The 20,642-nt window shown below is 40.5% G+C and overlaps 1 pseudogene; it reads right to left on the bottom strand.

Annotated features, from left to right (window-relative positions):
* Positions 1-630: 630 nt before the first annotated feature.
* On the bottom strand, positions 631-20,636 carry LOC111950696 (integrin alpha-X-like; annotated as a pseudogene).
* Between the last annotated feature and the right edge of the window lie 6 nt (positions 20,637-20,642).

A 20,642-nucleotide genomic window follows, 5' to 3' on the forward strand; every position in this document is an offset into this window, starting at 1 on the left:
ACAACTACAAAGTATTGATCATTTTGATAATCTCAAAGCACAAGTAATAAATCCAGCACAATTTATTTATTTTATTTGTACCTTTATTTAACTAGGCAAGTCATTTAAACATTGTTATTTACAATGACTGAAAAGAGAACCAAAAAGATGGRCTCCACCCCCACCCAGCCAACATGTTGTGCAATAATTTGGGAACCTGGCGCACGGTGGCTGGACTGTTGTCATACAGCTCCATGATTAGGGTAGGACTATTGTTCAAAACTTATTGTACTTTTTTTTTTACACCTTCCAAAATTTCATGGATTGAATTTGACAACTTTCAGGATGAATCAAACCACAATTTGTTTTATTCATCAATATATATTGTGCCTAAAGGTTCTTAAGCAGTTTTTTTCTGATTCATATTTTCTAACCCAAAAATGTCCCTAAATATACCAGTTGGTGCTGAAACAGAGATGAATATGCATATTTAGATGGCTATTTTTCATTGATCCATATATTCTGAACACGTTCTCTATGTATTCTAGTCTGTCGACAAATTATAATTAAAGCTATACTGTATTTAAAGGGATGGCTTAAGATAAATGTATTGAATTACAATTCCACAAAGAAATCTGTTGGCCAGCAAGTGGGAAGGTTTTCAGCTGTTTAATTAAATGAAGTGTGCCCAAGGAAACCAGGCCTGCAATGCCCTTTGCACACCTGCATTAGTTAAGCCTGTATACCAACTACTGAGAAGTGCATAGAAAAGGCATACATTTCCTAAATCTGAGTCAGGCCCCTTAGAAAATGTATGCCTTTCTCAGTATAATGGTTTGATTAATACTGAAAGTTGCCATTAAGTACTTCAATCAATTAAATATTGGATATTTACATTAGATAAATGTACTGAAAAACCTATTGAATGAAAACTCCATGAGAAAATCTGTTGGCCAACAAGTGAGAGGGTTTTGGGTGGTTGAATTACATGTATTCAGTGTACATAAGGAAGCAACATAAGGTAAGTCTGAATACCAAGTACATTTCCTTTTTTTGCTTAGACTACTTTACTACTCCTTTAGCCTGCATCTGACTCTGACACATCCTGTTTCTCTTTCGGTCCCTCCCCTACCCCCTCATTGCTAGCGTGGAAGCCATTTCTTTACTGTCAATGTCAACAAGGAGAAGTTTTGCCTCCACTCTCGGGCTGTGGCTGCTTCTCCAAAGCATTAGCATAGACATTGTTAGCCTTAGCAGCGTCATCTTGCTTACTCTATTCCCCCTTCATTCTTGTCATTATCAAGGCTTTTTCTCTGGAAGCATCCCATCTGAGTAGAAAGGAAAGAAACTATGTTGAATAGTTCAACAATCAAAGTGTTGATCCTTTACAATGCAGAAGCAAAGGTTCCGTCGCATCATTGATACTCACCTTATACATGGCCATTGTGATGATGATCAGGAGAAAGAGTCCTACTCCAACTCCTGTACCTATTATCAGCGCTTTATGTGGAGGAATGATGATCTCAGCCTGAACATCAATCTGGAGGAATACATTTTGAGACCATGCGTGACAATAAAACAAGCATTTTAAAACAACTCTTATGCAGTAAATCAGTTTAATTCCACAAACGGAATTACCTGTGTTTGGTGGACGCTTGTAGAGTTATCCTAATGAGCACAGAAATATTACAAAATGTATGCTTTTGTGAATCTTTGCTCAATAAATATTTGTATCTTTGTTGAAGAAAAGTTTTTGACAGGAAACTTACCCCTGGGTCACTCGCTGTCTGGACATATCGTTTTTTGTCATAGCTGAGTTTGACAAAACTGATGAAGTTGACTGTTTCTCTATCCCCAGTGAATTTCTTTGGCAATGACAAGCTCTGTGGAGTGAGATATTGTTAGTCGAACAACATTAAATAAAATTGTGCCCCTTGCTTCAATTCTTAAAGCATTTTGTGGTAGTAGAAGTGTTTTGATTTCAGATTTAAATAGCAGAGAAGTTAGACAAAAACGTAGAGCTTCGTCTAACTTGTTGGGAAAGTGGTCAAAACGGCAGATGTTTCAAAGTTCAAACTAAAAGTAGTGGTTATTAGAACAGCTGTCTGATTTCAGATTTGAATAGCAGAGAAGTAGTAGACCCATATGTTATGTCTAAGTTGTGGTATAAAATGCTCGGAAAGTGGTCAAAATGTCAGTTTGTTAAAGTTGACAGAAAACGTTGTAGATGCAGTAACTAACYAAGCTGCATGATTTGATAGGTAGATATCTGTTCTGATTTGAAAAGCAGATATGTAGACCAATATGTCATACCCTGTACATTTTGGGGAAAATAGCTGATTTGTCAGTTGCGCCAGGCAAGTGATACATTCCCACAACATACTTCCATGTTCCTGGTCTTTTGCAGGGGCTTCAAGTTTATATCATAAAATCAGATGCCTTTTATGACATTTTTGCGATGAAGACTATTGCGCTACGATTTTGCCCAGTTGAAGACCAGTCAAAAAGCCTACAAAAGTTCATGCTTACTGCATGGCGTCTCTTGCATGGTGTATTCTGCAGTGGAAAGTTAATGGATGAAGTTGATGCAGTTATTAAGACATCTGTTGATTTGTATAATAGAATGTTGGAATTCATGGGAGTCTAACAATGGAACCTTTTAGAATGTTGAAGAAATCCCATGGAAGTGGATGGAGGACAAAAAGCTCAATAGTTTAAAAGTATAATTTTATATATATATCAATGAGTCCACTCTGCACATTTTAAAGTTTGAATGGCGTTTCTAGCTTAAATGGTGTAGCGTGCTAAAGAATAATAAATGTGACAAAGATTTAAAAGTGGGATGTTTGCTGTCTCAAAGTCTTATTTATTATTAGCATGTTGTTACTCTGTACCATCTTTTGTTAATAAAGGTGTCTTAATACAGACCTTTGCATGTTGATCGAGGTCCTTGAAGGAAACATTTCCAGACAGCACAAATGTAACTGTCAAAAACTTCTCCAAAAGGAAACTMTCACACTCGATGGACTTGCAYTATTTTTCTGGAGAGCAGTACTGTAAACACAGCCAGAAGCAAKKTGTGTMTTTCAGTAACATGATTTACTATACTGAGTTGTAACCTMATTMGATKYGTTACCAACAATGTCAAGAGTGAGTGGCATATTTGAATTCTCACCTCTGTTGTTGAATTGATAACCTTTCCACATTGAGTGTAGTTCTTCAAAGAAAAGAAAGGAAACTTGTATTAGGCTGTTTCCTATTGACAGAAATTGTGCCAGTAAAATGTCAGGACTTTCGTAAGGAATGTGAACAGTTTACCTGTAAGACAGATATTTGGTAGTCCATTTCAAATCTGTGCTCAAGCTTAGTTGGGAAAGTGAAGGCGACTGTGACTGGTACAGACTTAAATCCCAAGTTCTGCACCTGTAAACAGTGGGACATTTAATCACTCAATGATACTAACAATAACATTTGTATAGAGATTTTATACAAAGGCATTTGTCACAGAATTTGTTACAAAACATAAACCCTAACTCCCAAATGAGCAAGGCTAGAGCGACAGAGACATTAAAATAGTTTTTGGAGTATAAAAAGATCTAGCACAGTCCCCCACATGTGAATCACACTTTCAAGATCAGTCACAGCAATYGCAGCTGATTGTTTACCTCATATACATTCACCAGTCTTTTAGGTGATGTGTCCTCCAGAGTAAAGTTCATGTAAGTGGTGGAGTCTTGGGGAAGGCTTCAACAACAACAAAAAGATACATAAGTCACCTTGATTTTATTCAATYAACTTGATGGAGTCATTCTCAAACAAAATGTTAAGTATAGGCTTGTAAAGACTTACGCTTTTGCTACCAGGTCAACTGCATATTGAACAGGGATGGTCCTGGTTAGGGAACTATTGGTTGAGTTTCCATTGTCGCTGTAAATAAAGCAAAGGCAAATGCATTTTTTGTGTACATAAATGGAATGCTATGAAGTCCTTCAGCTAATTGAGTAGAAAGTATTGGGGTTGTATACAACTAGTTTGGTTTAATCAATGTATGTACAATACTTTGACTGCACTGGGAAATGTGTGTTTACTGGAATGATTCTCTCACACAATTCACATTGTGGAAGCAGATTTTCTACCTCAGGCCGATGACGGTCATTTCCATTGTGTCGTTCCAGTTGTATCTATTCAAAATATGGAATTTACTGGTGAACACTGCCTGAAAAAAGAAATGGCATTGTTGACAAAGTCAGACTTGATTTGAAATGGGATCATAACTGTGGAAGTGGAAAAGAAGTGGAAGGTATGCCTTCAGAAAGTATTCAMACCTGTTGACTTATTCCACATTTTGTTACAGCCTGAATTCKAAATGGATTAAATAAAAAAATCTCACCCATCTACATACAATACCCCATAATGACATAGTAAAAACATGTTTTTAGATTTATTTTTGCAAATTTATTGAAAATGAAACAGAGAGCTCATTTACGTAAGTATTCACACCCTTGAGTCAATAGTTTGTAAAAGCACCTTTAGCAGCGACTACTTCCGTGAGTCTTTCTGGGTAAGTCTCTAAGAGCTTTCCACACCTGGATTGTGCAACATTTGCCCATTTATTAAAATAATTCTTCAAGCTCTGTCAAATTGATTGTTGATCATTAGTAGAAAACCACTTTCAGGTCTTGCCATAGATTTTCATGTAGATTTAAGTCAAAACAGTAACTCACTCAGGAATATTCACTGTCTTCTTGGTAAGCAACTCCAGTGTAGATWTGGCCTTGTGTTTTAGGTTATTGTCCTGCTGACAGGTGAATTAATCTGTGTCTGGTGGAAAACAGACTGAACCATGTTTTCCTCTCMGACTTTTCCTGTGCTTAGCTCCATTCTGTTTATTTTTTATCCTGAAAAACTCCACACTTAACYATTACAAATATACCCATAACATGATGCAGTCACCACTATGCTTGAAAATATTGAGTGGTACTCAGTAATGTGTTGTATTGGATTTGCCCCCAAACATAACACTTTGTATTCAGGACAAAAAGTTAATTTCTTTGCCACAGTTTTGCAGTATTACTTTAGTGCCTTTATGCAAACGCACGAAAGTGTTTTTTGAATGAATGCTTATGAGCCTGCTGGTGCCTACCATCGCTCAGTCAGACTGCTCTATCAAATCATAGACTTAATTATAACATAACACAGAAATACGAGCCTTTGGTCATTAAAATGGTCAAATCCGGAAACTATAATTTCGAAAACAAAACGTTTATTCTTTCAGTGAAATACGGAACCGTTCCGTATTTTATCTAACGGATGGCATCCCTAAGTCTAAATATTGCTGTTACATTGTTCAACCTTCAATGTTATGTCATAATTATGTACAATTCTGGCAAATTAATTACGGCCTTTGTTAGGAATAAATGGACTTCAACCAGTTCGCAATGAGCCAGACGGCCCAAACTGCTGCATATACCCCAAACCAGAATGTATTTTAAGGAAGATTTGAACTTTTAAAGTATGTGACAAAATGCTTCATATGTTCTATAGCAATGTCGTGGCGAGTGTAGCGACCTATGCCATTGTGTGCTGGAAAGGGAACTTAGCTAAGGAGGACATAAACATGCTTGACAAAATCCTTAKGAAAGACAGTGCTACAATTGGCAGCAGGCTGGAATCAATGCAGGACATGTTCATAAAAAAGCTTCACATGACACACACCCACTCCACCAGGGCTCGAATGCAACACAGGAGCAGCTTCAGTAGCAGGTTAAGCCTGCCCAGATGTTCCACAGAGAGGTTTAGATGGTCATTTTTACTGACAGCCATGAAGCTTTTTAATGACTAATTGATTAACGGTCATGAGGTCTTCCAATTGGAAAATGTTGTTGCCTGTTTTTTCTCTCTCCCAATGTAGGATAAAAAAAACAGCACTTGAATCAGGTTATTATTTTAGGGATACTATGGTGTATGTGCCTTTTTGTCTTAATGTTTGGTTTTTATCATGTTGGTCATTGTTGCGTGTCCTGTCATTTTAAGTCATTGATGCATGCTGCGATCAAACAATTTCCCAAGTTGAGATGAATAAAGTAATGCTCTGCTCTCTACTCATCATTGCACACAGTGAGTCCATGCAATTTGGGACTTAAGCACAATTTTATTTCTGAACTTATTTAAGCTTGCCATAACAAAAGGGTTAAACTGAGTCAAGACATTTCAGCTTTTCATTTTTAATTAATTTGTAAAAACATGTAAAAACAACATAAACATGTAAAAACAACATAATTCCACTGACATCATGGGGTATTGTGTGTATGCCAGTGATAAACAAAAAAAACTATATTTAATCTATTTTAAATTCAGGCTGTAACAACAAAATGTGCAAAAAGTCAAGGGGTCTGAATACTTTCTGAAGGCACTGTATATAGTCAAATCAAAGCTGTCACTCAATAAGACATTGAGTTACTGCTTGTAGCTCTGAGTCTTTATCATTTAAGACCATTTTAAAGCTTTACCGTGTATTCACAGTTGAGCATTATTTACTGGTATATCTAAGTAATCACTCACGGTAGTTTTACTACGGTAGACAGGTATGCTGACACTGCATGTAGTCCTGTCCATTTCACCTTCCAGACCGCCACAGCTGAACACAGTTCTCCTTGTGGACTATGGAATACAGACAATATGTCAAGTGTGTAAAATAAATACAGTCTAAAATAAACAAGCATGTTAAAAATTAACAATTTTACGGAACTAATCAATTCAACACTTAAAGGTGCACTACGCATAAATCGCTATATGTAAATTTTTGGGCGACCCGACCAAATTCACATACAAATGGGAGTTATAGATCTGTCATTCTCATTGAAAGCAAGTCTGAGAAGGGGTAGATATGTTCTATGTCCGCTATTTCTGTTGGATTCAAGCTTCAAATATACTTCTTCATGTTACCATACGAGAACATATTGATTACTCTACATGTATAGGAATTTGGTGTATGGAAAGTTACTGAGTGAGACAAGGGAGAGTGCGTAAATGTAATATTCTGTTCAAAGATGTTATTATTAAATATCAATGTTCCTACAGAGAGAAGCAATGGGGAACAGTCTAGCTTCAGTTCCTGATAAGGCAGGCCAGCTGCAGAACTAGGGAAGACTGATGAATTTGGCTCGAGGTCAAGAGAAGAAACCTCTGGGAGGGGAGCCAAAGGGTCCGACCACAACGACCCTCCAACTACAGTCCTATCGCACACACAAACACTTCCATGCCCACGAAGGTTTGAGCATCAGGCAGGGCCATGACTACACCAGTGAGAGGAACCAATTAAGTTCCTGCCTAGCAACAGAGATGTAAAATGGGTTGACACCGGCTAGTAGGAGGTTATAAATATATATGCTTGTGTAATCATACCTTGTCTTTGCAGCTGTATGACCCAGTGGGTGAATAAACTTGGTTTATGGTTTTTCTAGTTGTCCATTTTACTTTTTACTCTGTTTGTTAGGAACCTAACACTGCTTCCAGTTACGTTTTGTTTTTGTGTCTTACTTTCGGTTTCGTACACCAGCTTCAAACAGCTGAAAATACAATATGTTTGGTTTTGGAAAATATATTTCACAGCTATTTAGATGGTACAATAATTCTCTACACTATACTTGCTTGTTTTGTCACAAACTTAGGCTAACTATTACAATTTTAGTAACCAGGAAAGGGTGGAGTGATTTCTGCATAGTGCAACTTTTAATATTTTATAAATAATTAGCACATGTAGGGAACATTTAAATGTTTGGCTGCAAACTGATGGTTAAATCAACGTTCTTCTATCCTGGTTCTGCAGACCCACAAGATGAGCAAGGKAAGCTTTTGTTCCAGCCCAGGAGGAACACCACTGATTAAACGAATCATCAAACCCTTGATTGGCTGAACATGTTTTGGGTCTCCAGGTTTGAATAACACTGGTTTAGATGAGAGCAAGAAGAAAACATCAGAGTGAATTACACAATAGATGGAGGGGTGTCGMTATTACCTTCAGAAGATGCATCATGGAGAATGAGAGGCCWGGAGGGTAGAGGAGGGTTAGACTGGTGTTGTAGGAGTCATCCCCGTGATTGGACAGTCTTATAGTCACGTTGAAGTAACTCTGGTCCACCACTAATAAAGTCGATGTGCTGATAAGAGAGACAAGACTGTACAGTCAGAAAACATACTTGAGCAGTCAGTAATTATTATAGCTACAAACAAGTTACTTTATGTTTTCTCTGTTTATCAGATACTTACATAAAGTTGAAGTCCACCTCAAGCTCTGCCAAACAGGTTTCATTTTCTTTGCAGTTCTTTTCAAAGGGCACCTGTGATGAATTCAAGACAACTGTGAATGTGTTTAGATGACCTGTTTTCACAGGTCTTTGGCTAAATTACAGTACTCAGTCCACAGTCATTGCTAGTACTGTTGATCATTGTAAGTGAACAGGTTTTAGTCAGACCCAGAACGCATCCTCGTACCTCGACAACAGCCTTTGTAGGACTGTCAGTATTCAGAATGGCAGATCGACCCTCTTGTTGGATTTCAGATTGAGAAAAATTAAGTTGGATGATTATGGGCGATAATGTGTCAATCACACATTGCTGGAAGAAAAGAAAATGTGGCATTCATTTCCCTATCCATAGTCCTGAAAAACCCTCATTCTTCTCATCACTGAATAAGATCAACACACAATAACAATCCAATAATAATTCAACAACCTAACAACMTAATGTTATTCATTAAATCCCCTCTTTACGAGAGACATTATGGTTGTTGTATTGTTGCATAGCTACAGTTTCWCATTGATCCTACTGTCATGTAGACTGAGTGGTTGAAGCAGGTCCGCTTCTTTCTCAGCTCCACAGTAGAGAGAAGACTTCTGGGCCCTTTGTTCGTGTCACTGTAAAAGGCTCGGCTCCTCTGTCTCACTGGATCCACATCCAGCGAGTAGGAGACGTTCATCCCTGCACTCAGTGCCCCTGGAAAAGTACACAATATATCTTAAATGGCTTCCCTATCAGGGAGAGAAGTTCTGAACCTCATGGTTGTCTGCTGATGAACACCATTAAAGTAGAAAGCAGAGATGGAGTCAAGACCTTAACTCTCGAGTCCCAGATCCTCACCAAGGAACAACCTTTGGCACCTTAATTGGGGAGGACGGGCTTGTGGTAATGGCTGGAGCAGAACATGGTTTCTATGTGTTTGATGCCATTCCATTTGCTCCGTTCCAGCCATTATTATGAGCCGTCCTCCCGTCAGCAGCCTCCACCGGACTTCAGACTGGAAAGAGACCAAGACCCACTTATTGTTGTCAGTGATTTAGCTATGCAACGAGGCTCTGACCTAGACCACCAAGGCCACAATTACACTATATATACACAAAAGTATGTGGACCCCCTTCAAAGTAGTGGATTCGGCTATTTCAGCCACACCCGTTGCTGACAGGTGTATAAAATCGAGCACACAGCCATGCAATCTCCATAAACAAACATTGTAAGTAGAAGATGAGACTGAAGAGCTGTGATTTTCAACATACCACATGTACCACTGTCATTGGATGCCACCTTTCCAAAAAGTCAGTTCATCAAATTTCTGCCCTGCTAGAGCTGCACCGGTCAACTGTACATTTACATTTTACATTTTAGTCATTTAGCAGACGCTCTTATCCAGAGCGACTTACAGTAGAGTGCATACATTTTATTACATGTTTACATACTGAGACAAGGATATCCCTACCGGCCAAACCCTCCCTAACCCGGACGACGCTATGCCAATTGTGCGCCGCCCCACGGATCTCCCGGTTGCGGCCGGCTGCGACAGAGCCTGGGCGCGAACCCAGCCCAGCCTGGGCGCGAACCCAGAGACTCTGGTGGCGCAGCTAGCACTGCGATGCAGTGCCCTAGACCACTGCGCCACCCGGGAGATCAGTGCTGTTATTGTTATTGTGAAGTGGAAACGTCTAGGAGCAACAACGGCTCAGCCACGAAGTGGTAGGCCACACAAGCTCACAGAATGACATCGCTGAGTGCTGAAGTGCATAAAACTCGTCTGTCCTCTGTTGCAACACTCACTACCGAGTTCCAAACTGCCTCTTGAAGCAACGTCAGCACAAGAACTGTTCGTTGGGAGCTTCATGAAATGGGTTTCCATGGCCAAGCAGCCACACACAAGCCTAAGATCACCAAGCGCAATGCCAAGCATCGGCTGGAGTGGTGTAAAGCTTGCCAGGATGCCAGGAGAACGCTACCGGCTTGAATGCATAGTGCCAACTGTAAAGTTTGGTGTAGGAGGAATAATGGTTTAGGGCTGTTTTTCAAAAGTTCGGGCTAGGCCCCTTAGTTCCAGTGCCAGAAAATCTTAACACTACAGCATACAATGACATTCTAAACAAATCTGTGCTTCCAACAATTTGGCAAGAGTTTGGGGAAGGCCCTTTCCTGTTTCAGCATGACAATGCCCCTGTGCACAAAGTGAGATCCATACAGAAATGGTTTGTTGAGATCGGTGTGGAAGAACTTGACTGGCAGACACAGAACCCTGACCTCAACCTCATCAAAACCCTTTTGGATGAATTGGAATGCCGACTGCAAGCCAGGTCTAATCGCCCATCAATGCCCATCCTCACTAATGCTCGTGGCTGAATGGAAGCAAGTCCCCGCAGCAATGTTCCAATATCTAGTGGAAAGCCTTCCCAAAAGAGTGGAGGCTATAGCAGCAAACGGGGGACCAACTTCATATTAATGCCCATGATTTTGGAAGGAGATGTTCGACGAGCAGGTGTCCACATACTTTTGGTCACGTAGTGTATGTAGTCTCAGATCACTCAATTTCTGTTGGAAAGCACAAAGCCATCAGTGTTCCTAATGTTCTGAGAGTTCTTACCAGCTTTACTCTTTGTTGCCTCTGCCATGTTAAAGCAGGCTGTCAAAGTCACCACAGGGGAAATGGTCTCTTTTGCCAGACAGTCAAAGTTATCAGTGCTGATCTCCGAGGGATGGAAGTGGAGATGAGCAGAGAGGCTGAGGACCGGTCTGGACCTGTGAGCGATTGAGATAAAGACAGTGATGTTAGCTTACATTGTACGATGTTGGGTAGCACCGCCAACACCTCATTCCGTTCAGCCCCCATTCAGTGCAGATCACACACTAGTGGGATATTTTTACTGTCCGTTTAAAACAGATTCATTTTTTTATCCTTTTTTTGGACTCGTACCTCAAGACGACAACTGCGCCACGCGCTCCTACTACGATGTCAGTCAGTCCATCCTCACCCAGGTCCATCTTCCCATCAATCGTCTGGCCAAAGAACTGGAGCTTAGATCTCATCCTCGCAGCTGAGATGTGCTGCAGTAAGAAGACAAACATTTAATGAAAAGGCATTGATATTGATATCCCAGGAGGGATGTCTGTTTTCTTTGATCATGAAMAGCCTTTTTGAATGATTTCCATCTTCGTCTGRCTCACCTGGCTGAATTCAGGGCGGATCCCCTTTAGCTTTTCACCCAGGTAGATGTACACGGCCCCCCTGTGATCGTCCTCAAGTGGAGCSCCCACAGCTACATCCTTCAGCCCATCTCCATTCAGGTCTGTGAGAGAGGAGATGGAGGAGCCYAATCTACCCCGAGCCAGCACTGAAACATTCATCTCCATCCTCAGTTCCAGCTAARAAAGGAGAGATCACATGAAGATAAATCCATATTACATTGTCTTTTTGTGCAGTGTTATTGAAGAGGATGGATATTTATATACAAATGAATCAATATCAGCTTCCAGATCACTTTGTCCCTGATGAACATATTCAACCACAAATTGCAGCATTTGAACCTGTTTTTCAGAGATTCACAGTTAAGCCCACCTTATCAGTCAGTGTGTAGACGTAGATCCTGCCCTCTCTCGGTGGTTGGTGAAACATTGGTGCACCCACCAAGAGGAAGTCTGTGTTGCCGTCTGAGTCTATGTCCACAGAACACAGCTCTGCCCCGAAGTAGGAGCCCATCTGAGAAAATCAAAACTTACATTCACACAAAAATAGTTTTGAAATGTTTTAAGAAATCTTCTGGTTTTTGAATGGAACTCATAAGTAAACATAAAAAGTGATATCATGTGTTCCTCTTTACTATCGGAGGAGTGAATCAACCGTTGAAGTAACCACAAAAGCTGGTTTCATGCTGTCCCTATTGTATAACTTGATTGATATACCACGTTGCTTACAGAAATAGCTAATGTTACCAACCTGTTCTCCAGACAATCTTTGTGCCACAGTCCAGTTGTTGTTYACCTTGTTGAAAAGTAGGATCCGTCCCATGTGTTCAGATCTTGGTGCTCCGGTAAAATATAGAAGCTTCTCGTTCTTCTTCCCAACAGCTACAGAGTATCCTATAGGAACAATAAAGAACTGTAGGTACATTGTAACTACACTCCCTTCTCTGAAACATCTGAACTAATGGAGCTTTGAAAATAGTGTTTGTTCAAATCAAATCGTATTAGTCACATGCACCGAATACAACAGTGAAATGCTTACTTACGAACCCCTAACCAACAATGCAGTTTAAAAAAAATACGGAAAAAATAAGAAATAAAAGTAACAAGTAATTAAAGAGCAGCAGTAAAATAACAATAGCGAGATTATATACAGGGGGGTACCGGTACAGTCAATGTGCGGGGGCACCGGTTAGTTGAGGTAATATGTTCATGTAGGTAGAGGTATTAAAGTGACTATGCATACGTAGATAATAACCACAGAGAGTAGCAGCGATGTAAAAGAGGGTGGAGGGGGGGCAATGCAAATAGTCTGGGTAGCTATTTTGATTAGGTGTTCAGGAGTCTTATGGCTTGGGGTTAGAAGCTGTTTGGAAGCCTCTTGGACTTAGACTTGGCGCTCCGGTACCGCTTGCCGTGCCGTAGCAGAGAGAACAGTCTATTACTAGGGTGGCTGGAGTCTTTGACAATTTTTAGGGCCTTCCTCTGACACCGCCTGGTATAGAGGTCCTGGATGGCAGGAAGCTTGGCCCCAGTGACGTACTGGGCCGTTCGCACTACCCTCTGTACTGCCTTGTGGTCGAAGGCCGAGCAGTTGCCATACAGTGATGCAGTGATGCAACCAGTCAGGATGCTCTCGATGATGCAGCAGTTCAAATTCACTTTTGAGCAATATATTTTTTTGAGCTGAAAACTTCTTAGGGCTAGGTCCTTTTTCTCAATTTCCGCCTGAATGACGTGCCCAAAGTAAACTGCCTGTTGCTCAGGCCCAGAAGCCAGGATATGCATATAATTGGTACCATTGGAAAGAAAACACTTTGAAGTTTGTATAAATGTCAAAAGAATGTAGGAGAATATAACACAATAGATATGGTAGGAGAAAATCCAAAGAAAAGCCAACCAGAATATTTTTATTTTTGAGAGCCCATGCTCTTACAATGGAAAGTATAGGGGCATACTGAATTCTAGCTCCCAGGATGCAATTCCTATGGCTTCCACGGGGTGCCAGCAGTCTATGTTCAAGYTTTTAGGCTTGTAACTTCCAAAACGATTAAGAAATATCAGTTTTAGTACAGGGACAGTCTTGGAAATTTGTGTATGCGCGCTTGATGAAGACAGAACGCATCTGCTAAAATCGGTTTCCTATTGAACATACTTCTTTCCGTAAGAAATATTATAGTTTGATAACATTTTAGGGTATCTGAGGAGTAAATATAAACTTATTTTGACTTGTTGAAACAAAGTTTAGGGGTACATTTTCGGATTCCTTTCTCTGCATGTTGAACGAGTGGATTACTCAAATCGATGGTGCAAACTAAACTGACTTTTTGGGATGTAAAGAAAGATTTTATCTAACAAAACGACACTACATGTTATGGCTGGGACCATTTGGATGACAAATCTGAGGAAGATTTTCAAAAAGTAAGTGAATATTTAATCGCTATTTGTGAATTTCTGAAACCTGTGCCGGTGGAGAAATATTTTGATGTGGGGCACCGTCCTCAAACAATCGCATGGTATGATTTCGCTGTAATGGCTACTGTAAATCGGACGGTGCAGTTAGATTAACAAGAATTTAAGCTTTCAACCGATATACGACACTTGTATGTACCTAAATGTTTAATATCCATAATTTTATGATTATTTATTTAAATTGCGTGCCCTCCWGTTTCACCGGAAGTTGTCTGGCTAGCGGGACGCCTAGCCCTAAGTTAATGTTCCATTACCCATATAGGAATCTTTGTCCAATGTGGGGTCCTGGATTTCCCTTTCCTCTGATCTCAGACCCTCAGTCTCTAAGAGGGACCCACGCCAGTTGTTTGATCCCACTGAGCCCAAAACCAAGGTGTCCTGTAGAGAAAATAAAACAATGGGTAATATTTTTCATTAATAAGCATTAATTATCTATATAGTGCATCCATAAACTAGTTGCAATGGTGGTCAGTACATTTATAAAAATATTAAGATCATGATAAAACATACTGTACATACTATCGCGATATCTCACCTTATCAACGTAGACAGCGCTGAACCCACTCTGAGACATCTCCTTAGTCAAGTTTCCAGCCAGAGCAGTCTTGGAACCTAGAATATACGAACACTGATATTAATTGCGGTACATTAATACTGTGGAATGTTTTGAGTAAGGTGTATATTTCAGGAGGTGACCAGTATTTCCACTTCAGTTTTTTTTTAAATGAATAACAACTCTCAGATGACAGGGACTTTGCTGAAAAATAAGTAAGAGATTTCAACTAATTCTGGAGTTGTACCCTCAATGTTGAAGATCTTTTTTTGAAAGTTGTCTAGGATTCCTTTTAGTCCGTTGTAGTCCTGGATGAGGAAAGTGTTGTTCTCTTTTGGCTCTGATGCCAGGGACTTGAGTTTCGTCAAATCGAGAATCTTGACCTGCCAAGAAATATATCACTTGAGGGCAGGAATTATAGTGAAGTCTAATTTCCTTTTCAATATGAATGATATTTAAACATCCACATCGTAACTGGGAAGTTGGACTGGACCCTAACAATAATAATAATAATAAAAACTATATTTGTATAGCCCTTTTATACAAGTACCAGTGGGAGAATGACAAAATAAAGCTAATTAAAATKATCTTTATAAAAGCGTCTTCAGCAGCGATTTAATCATCTATTGACTCACCCGTGTGTCAATCTAAGTAACATAATAAAAAAGTCCCCATCAAAATCCGTCAGTTTAAGATAGAGATCTGTTTTTCGGCTTTGTGCGTCACTTCCCACCGCATCCGCCTATGTCGGTCTTCCGCATCTGCAGTGGAAAGTGACGGAGCTACCGTGGTGTTTGTCAGACCGTGAGACATACCGAAAATCGGTCTTCTTACGAAAACGTCTGTAGCGTCCGAACGGTTTGGCCTAAAAACTAGTATGACCACTCTATGGAAAGATGAGACTTTCACGAACATACAAATTAATGGAAGTATGGAGGTAGTTTGGTGCCAACAAAAATAAAGGGGTTAAATGTATCCAAAAAACAACAATATTTCCTGAGCTTTGTTATATCTCCTAGATATAGGACAGACACTTCAAATCCTTATTCCTCAGTATTTATTTTTTGACTGTGTCTTTTTTTAAACCATTTATGAATGTGTTATTCAACAGATTTTCTATGGTCTATAGTAGTAAAGTCCAAATTTAATATTTAATCAAATTATTTTTGTTTTGTTTTTTGGGATAGTTAAAGGAAAAATAGCTAAAGCAAAATCAAATAGCTAAAGAATCCATGGTATGACCATCTTAAAACAATTACATATGTTAGCTTAGTAGAACCCTGGGTCTGATTAGTAAATAAAGGTGTCTGCATAGCAGTGAAACTGAATGTTGTGATTGTGGATGATGTCACCAAGGGGAAGCATGTACAGGGAAAAAATAATGAAGTCCAGAATTGACCCCTGAGGGACACTACAGTGAATAGGTGCTGGGGTCGATACTGAAGCACCTATGCTCACAGAAACGTCTGCCACATAGATATGACCTGCACCAGTCGAGGGCAACTTTCTTTACAATTTTGTAAAGAATCTTAAAAACTGTTTGCAGAGATCAGGGGATGCGAGCCTGTCCCTGTTAGGGGGGGCACCAACAACATGCTTTTAAAAAAACGGCCTTTTCAAATTGTGGGATTCCTCAGAGATCAGGGTAGAGAAGTAGTTTGTTCTTGCCTCTTTAACCGCAACATTGTAATTTTTCATCAGATCCTTCATTTATTCATAGAATACTTGACGTTTGCAGACCTTCCATTTCCGTTCTGCATTTCTAAGTACACTTTTTAAGGCAATAGTGTGGTCATTTAACCAAGGCATACAGTTTATTTGTGGTTTTAACTGGTGAAACTGAACCTGTTCAGTAAATCATCAGTGTGATGATCAGTGTTTAGATCTTATCTGTCGGAAAGATATCAGTTTGTCTCTGTGAATGGTTTGTCCTCTGACAAATCAACTGTACATTTCGGTGTTCCTCAAGGTTCCGTTTTAGGACCACTATTGTTTTCACTATATATTTTACCTATTGGGGATGTCATTCGAAAACATAATGTTAACTTTCACTGTTATGCGGATGACACACAGCTGTACATTTCAATGAAACATGGTGAAACCCCAAAATTGCCCTCGCTAGAAGCCTGTGTTTCAAACATAAGGAAGTGGATGGCTGCAAACTTTCTACTTTTAAACTCGGACATAACAGAGATGCTTGTTCTAGGTCCCAAGAAACAAAGAGATCTTCTGTTGAATCTGACAATTAATCTTGATGGTTGTACAGTCGTCTCAAATAAAACTGTGAAGGACCTCTGCGTTACTCTGGACTCTGATCTCTCTTTTGACGAACATATCAAGACTGTTTCAAGGACAGCTTTTTTTCATCTATGTAACATTGCAAAAATCAGAAACTTTCTGTCCAAAAATGATGAAGAAAAATGAATCCATGCTTTTGTTACTTCTAGGTTAGACTACTGCAACGCTCTACTTCCTGGCTACCCATATAAAGCACTAAATAAACTTCAGTTAGTGCTAAATACAGCTGCTAGAATCCTGACTAGAACCAAAAAATGTGATCATATTACTCCAGTGCTGGCCTCCCTACACTGGCTTCCTGTTAAGGCAAGGGCTGATTTCAAGGTTTTACTGCTAACCTACAAAGCATTACATGGGCTTGCTCCTACCTATCTTTCCGATTTGGTCCTGCCGTACATACCTACACGTACGCTACGGTCACAAGACGCAGGCCCCTCCTAATTGTCCCTAGAATTTCTAAGCAAACAGCTGGAGGCAGGGATTTCTCCTATAGAGCTCAATTTTTATGGAATGGTCTACCTACCCATGTGATTGAAGCAGACTCGGTCTCAACCTTTAAGTCTTTACTGAAGACTCATCTCTTCAGTAGGTCATATGATTGAGTGTAGTCTGGCCCAGGAGTGTGAAGGTGAACGGAAAGGCTCTGGAGCAACGAACCGCCCTTGCTGTCTCTGCCTGGCTGGTTCTCCTCTCTCCAGTGGGATCTCCTGCCTCTAACCCTATTACAGGGGCTGAGTCACTGGCTTACTGGTGCTCTTCCATGCCGTCCCTAAGAGGGGTGCGTCACTTGAGTGGGTTGAGTCACTGACGTGGTCTTCATGTCTGGGTTGGAGCCCTCCCTTGGGTTGTGTCGTGGCGGAGATCTTTGTGGGCTATACTCGGCCTTGTCACAGGATGGTAAGTTGGTGGTTGAAGATATCCCTCTAGTGCTGTGGGGGCTGTGCTTTGGCAAAGTGAGTGGGGTTATATCCTGCCTGTTTTGCCCTGTCCGGGGTATCATCGGATGGGGCCACAGTGTCTCCTGACCCCTCATGTCTCAGCCTCCAGTATTTATGTTGCAGTAGTTTATGTGTCGGAGGGCTAGGGTCAGTCTGTTATATCTGGAGTATTTCTCCTGTCTTATCCGGTGTCCTGTGTGAATTTAAGTATGCTCTCTCTAATTCTCTCTTTCTTTCTTTCTCTCTCTCTCTCGGAGGACCTGAGCCCTAGGACCATGCCTCAGGACTACCTGGCATGATGACTCCTTGCTGTCCCCAGTCCACCTGGCCGTGCTGCTGCTCCAGTTTCAACTGTTCTGCCTGCGGCTATGGAACCCTGACCTGTCCCAGACCTGTTTTCAACTCTTTAGAGACAGCAGGAGCGGTAGAGATACTCTCAATGTTTGGCTATGAAAAGCCAACTGACATTTACTCTTGAGGTGCTGACTTGTTGCACCCTCGACAACTACTGTGATTATTATTATTTGACCATGCTGGTCATTTATGAACATTTGAATAGCCTGGTTTCTCTCTAGGTTTCTTCCTAGGTTTTGGCCTTTCTAGGGAGTTTTTCCTAGCCACCGTGCTTCTACTCCTGCATTGCTTGCTGTTTGGGGTTTTTGGCTGGGTTTCTGTACAGCACTTTGAGATATCAGCTGATGTAAGAAAGGCTATATAAATACATTTGATTTGATTTGATGACAGAACAGGACCATTAGTAGAGGATAAAAGCATTTAGTAAATTTTCTAGCAGTTGTGGAGTTATTGATGGGAGAGGGAGTGGGAACAGACACATTTTTAGGTGGAGGAGAAACGACTATTTGCCAATATATTTGCACCTCTGTTAACTTCAAGTGAAACGATTTGAAAATGTACCTTAATCCAGGGATGGAAGGTGTTGCTGTACTACTAATTATCCCACAAAAATGTTGGGTAAATGGAGAAGATAAAATACTGCTGCTTTAGCATGAGCTAACCAACATGAGGATGAAGTAGGCAGTTTAATTAAAAACTAGCAGTATTTCAATCTTCTCCATTCACCGTAAATTGTTGTGGGATAAATACTGTAGAACTACAGCGAAATCTTCCATCCCTGGATTGAGGTACGTTTGCAAAACATTTCACTTGAAGTTCAGAGATGCAAATATATTGGCATTTGGTCGTTTCAACTAGGAAGAGAGCATACCTCCTAGTCAAAATGTATTGGCTAGTGATCAATCAGCTGTAGTTATGGGAATGAAACAGTTGTAATGGAATTACAGTGCATTCGGAAAGTACTCAGACCGCTTGACTTTTTCCACATTTTGTTACGTTACAGCCTTATTCTAAAATGGATTAAATCATGTTTTTTCTCAACAATCTACACACAATACCCAATAATGAAAAAGCGAAAACAGGTTTTTAGAAATTGTTGCAAATCTATTAAAAATAATAAACAGAAATACCTTATTTACATAAGTTTTCAGACCCTTTGCTATGAGACTCGAAATTGAGCTCAGGTGCATCCTGTTTCCATTGATCATCCTTGATGTTCCTACAACTTGATTAGTCCACCTGTGGTAAATTCAAGTGATTGGACATGAATTGGAAAGGCACAAACCTATCTAAATAAGGTCCCACAGCAAAAACAAAGCCATGAGGTCAAAGGAATTGTCCGTATAGTTCCGAGACAGGATTGTGTTGAGGCACAGATCTGGGGATGGAAGGTTACCAAAAAATGTTGCAGCATTGAAGGTCCCCAAGAACACAGTGGCCTTCTTAAATTGAAGATGTTTGGAACCACCAAGACTATTCCTAGAGCTAGCCTCCCGGCCAAACTGAGCAATCGGGAGAGAAGGTCCTTGGTCAGGGAGGTGACCAAGAACCCGATGGCCACTCTGAGCTCCAGAGTTCCTCTGTGGAGATGGGAGAACCTTCCAGAAGGACAACCATCTCTAAAGCACTCCACCAATCAGGCCTTTGTGGTAGTGGCCAGACTGAAGCCACTCCTCAGTTAAAGGCACATGACAACCCGCTTGAAGTTTGCCAAAAAGCACCTAAAGGACTCTCAGACCATGAGAAACAAGATTCTATTGGCCTGATGAAACCATGAATGCCAAGCGTCACGTCTGGAAGAAATCTTGCACCATCCCTACGGTGAAGCATGGTGATGGCAGCATCATGCTGTGGGGATTTATTTCAGCAGCAGGGACTGGGAGACTAGTCAGGATCGAGGGAAAGATGAACAGAGGAAAGTACAGAGATCCTTGATGAAGACCCGCTACGGAGTGCTCAGGGCCTCAGACTGGGGTGGAGGTTCAACTTCCAACAGGACAATGACCCTAAACACACATCCGAGATGTGGACAAGTCTCTGAATGTCCTTGAGTGACCCAGCCAGAGCTGAGAGGATCTGCAGAGAATAATGGGAGGAACTCCCCAAACACAGGTGTGCCAATCTTGTAGCCTCATACCCCCGTAGACTCAAGGCTTTAATCATTGCTAAAGGTGCTTCAACAAAGTACTGAGGATAGAGTCTGAATACTTATGTAAATTAGATTTTTCAGTTTTCTTTGGGGGGGTTGCAAAAATGTCTAAAAACTTGTTTTTGCTTTGTCATTATGGAATATTGTGTGTAGATTAATGAGGTAAAAAAAAWTTTTTTCATCAATTTTAGAATGAGGCTGTGACGTAACAAAATGTGGAAAAAGTCAAGGCGTCTGAATACTTTCCGAATGCACTGTAAGTCAAACAATTGTGTGGTGTTGTGTTGGAGGCATGCAGGCTCTCCCATTTGAAGGACTTACCCCGATGATGAAGCGGATGATGTTTTTGTCATCACTTCTTTTGATAGAGTTAAACTTTCTATCAGTATCACTGGGATCTCCATCT

The sequence above is a fragment of the Salvelinus sp. IW2-2015 genome, linkage group LG1 (genome assembly GCF_002910315.2).
Source record: "Salvelinus sp. IW2-2015 linkage group LG1, ASM291031v2, whole genome shotgun sequence".
NCBI classification, from domain to species: Eukaryota; Metazoa; Chordata; class Actinopteri; order Salmoniformes; family Salmonidae; genus Salvelinus; species Salvelinus sp. IW2-2015.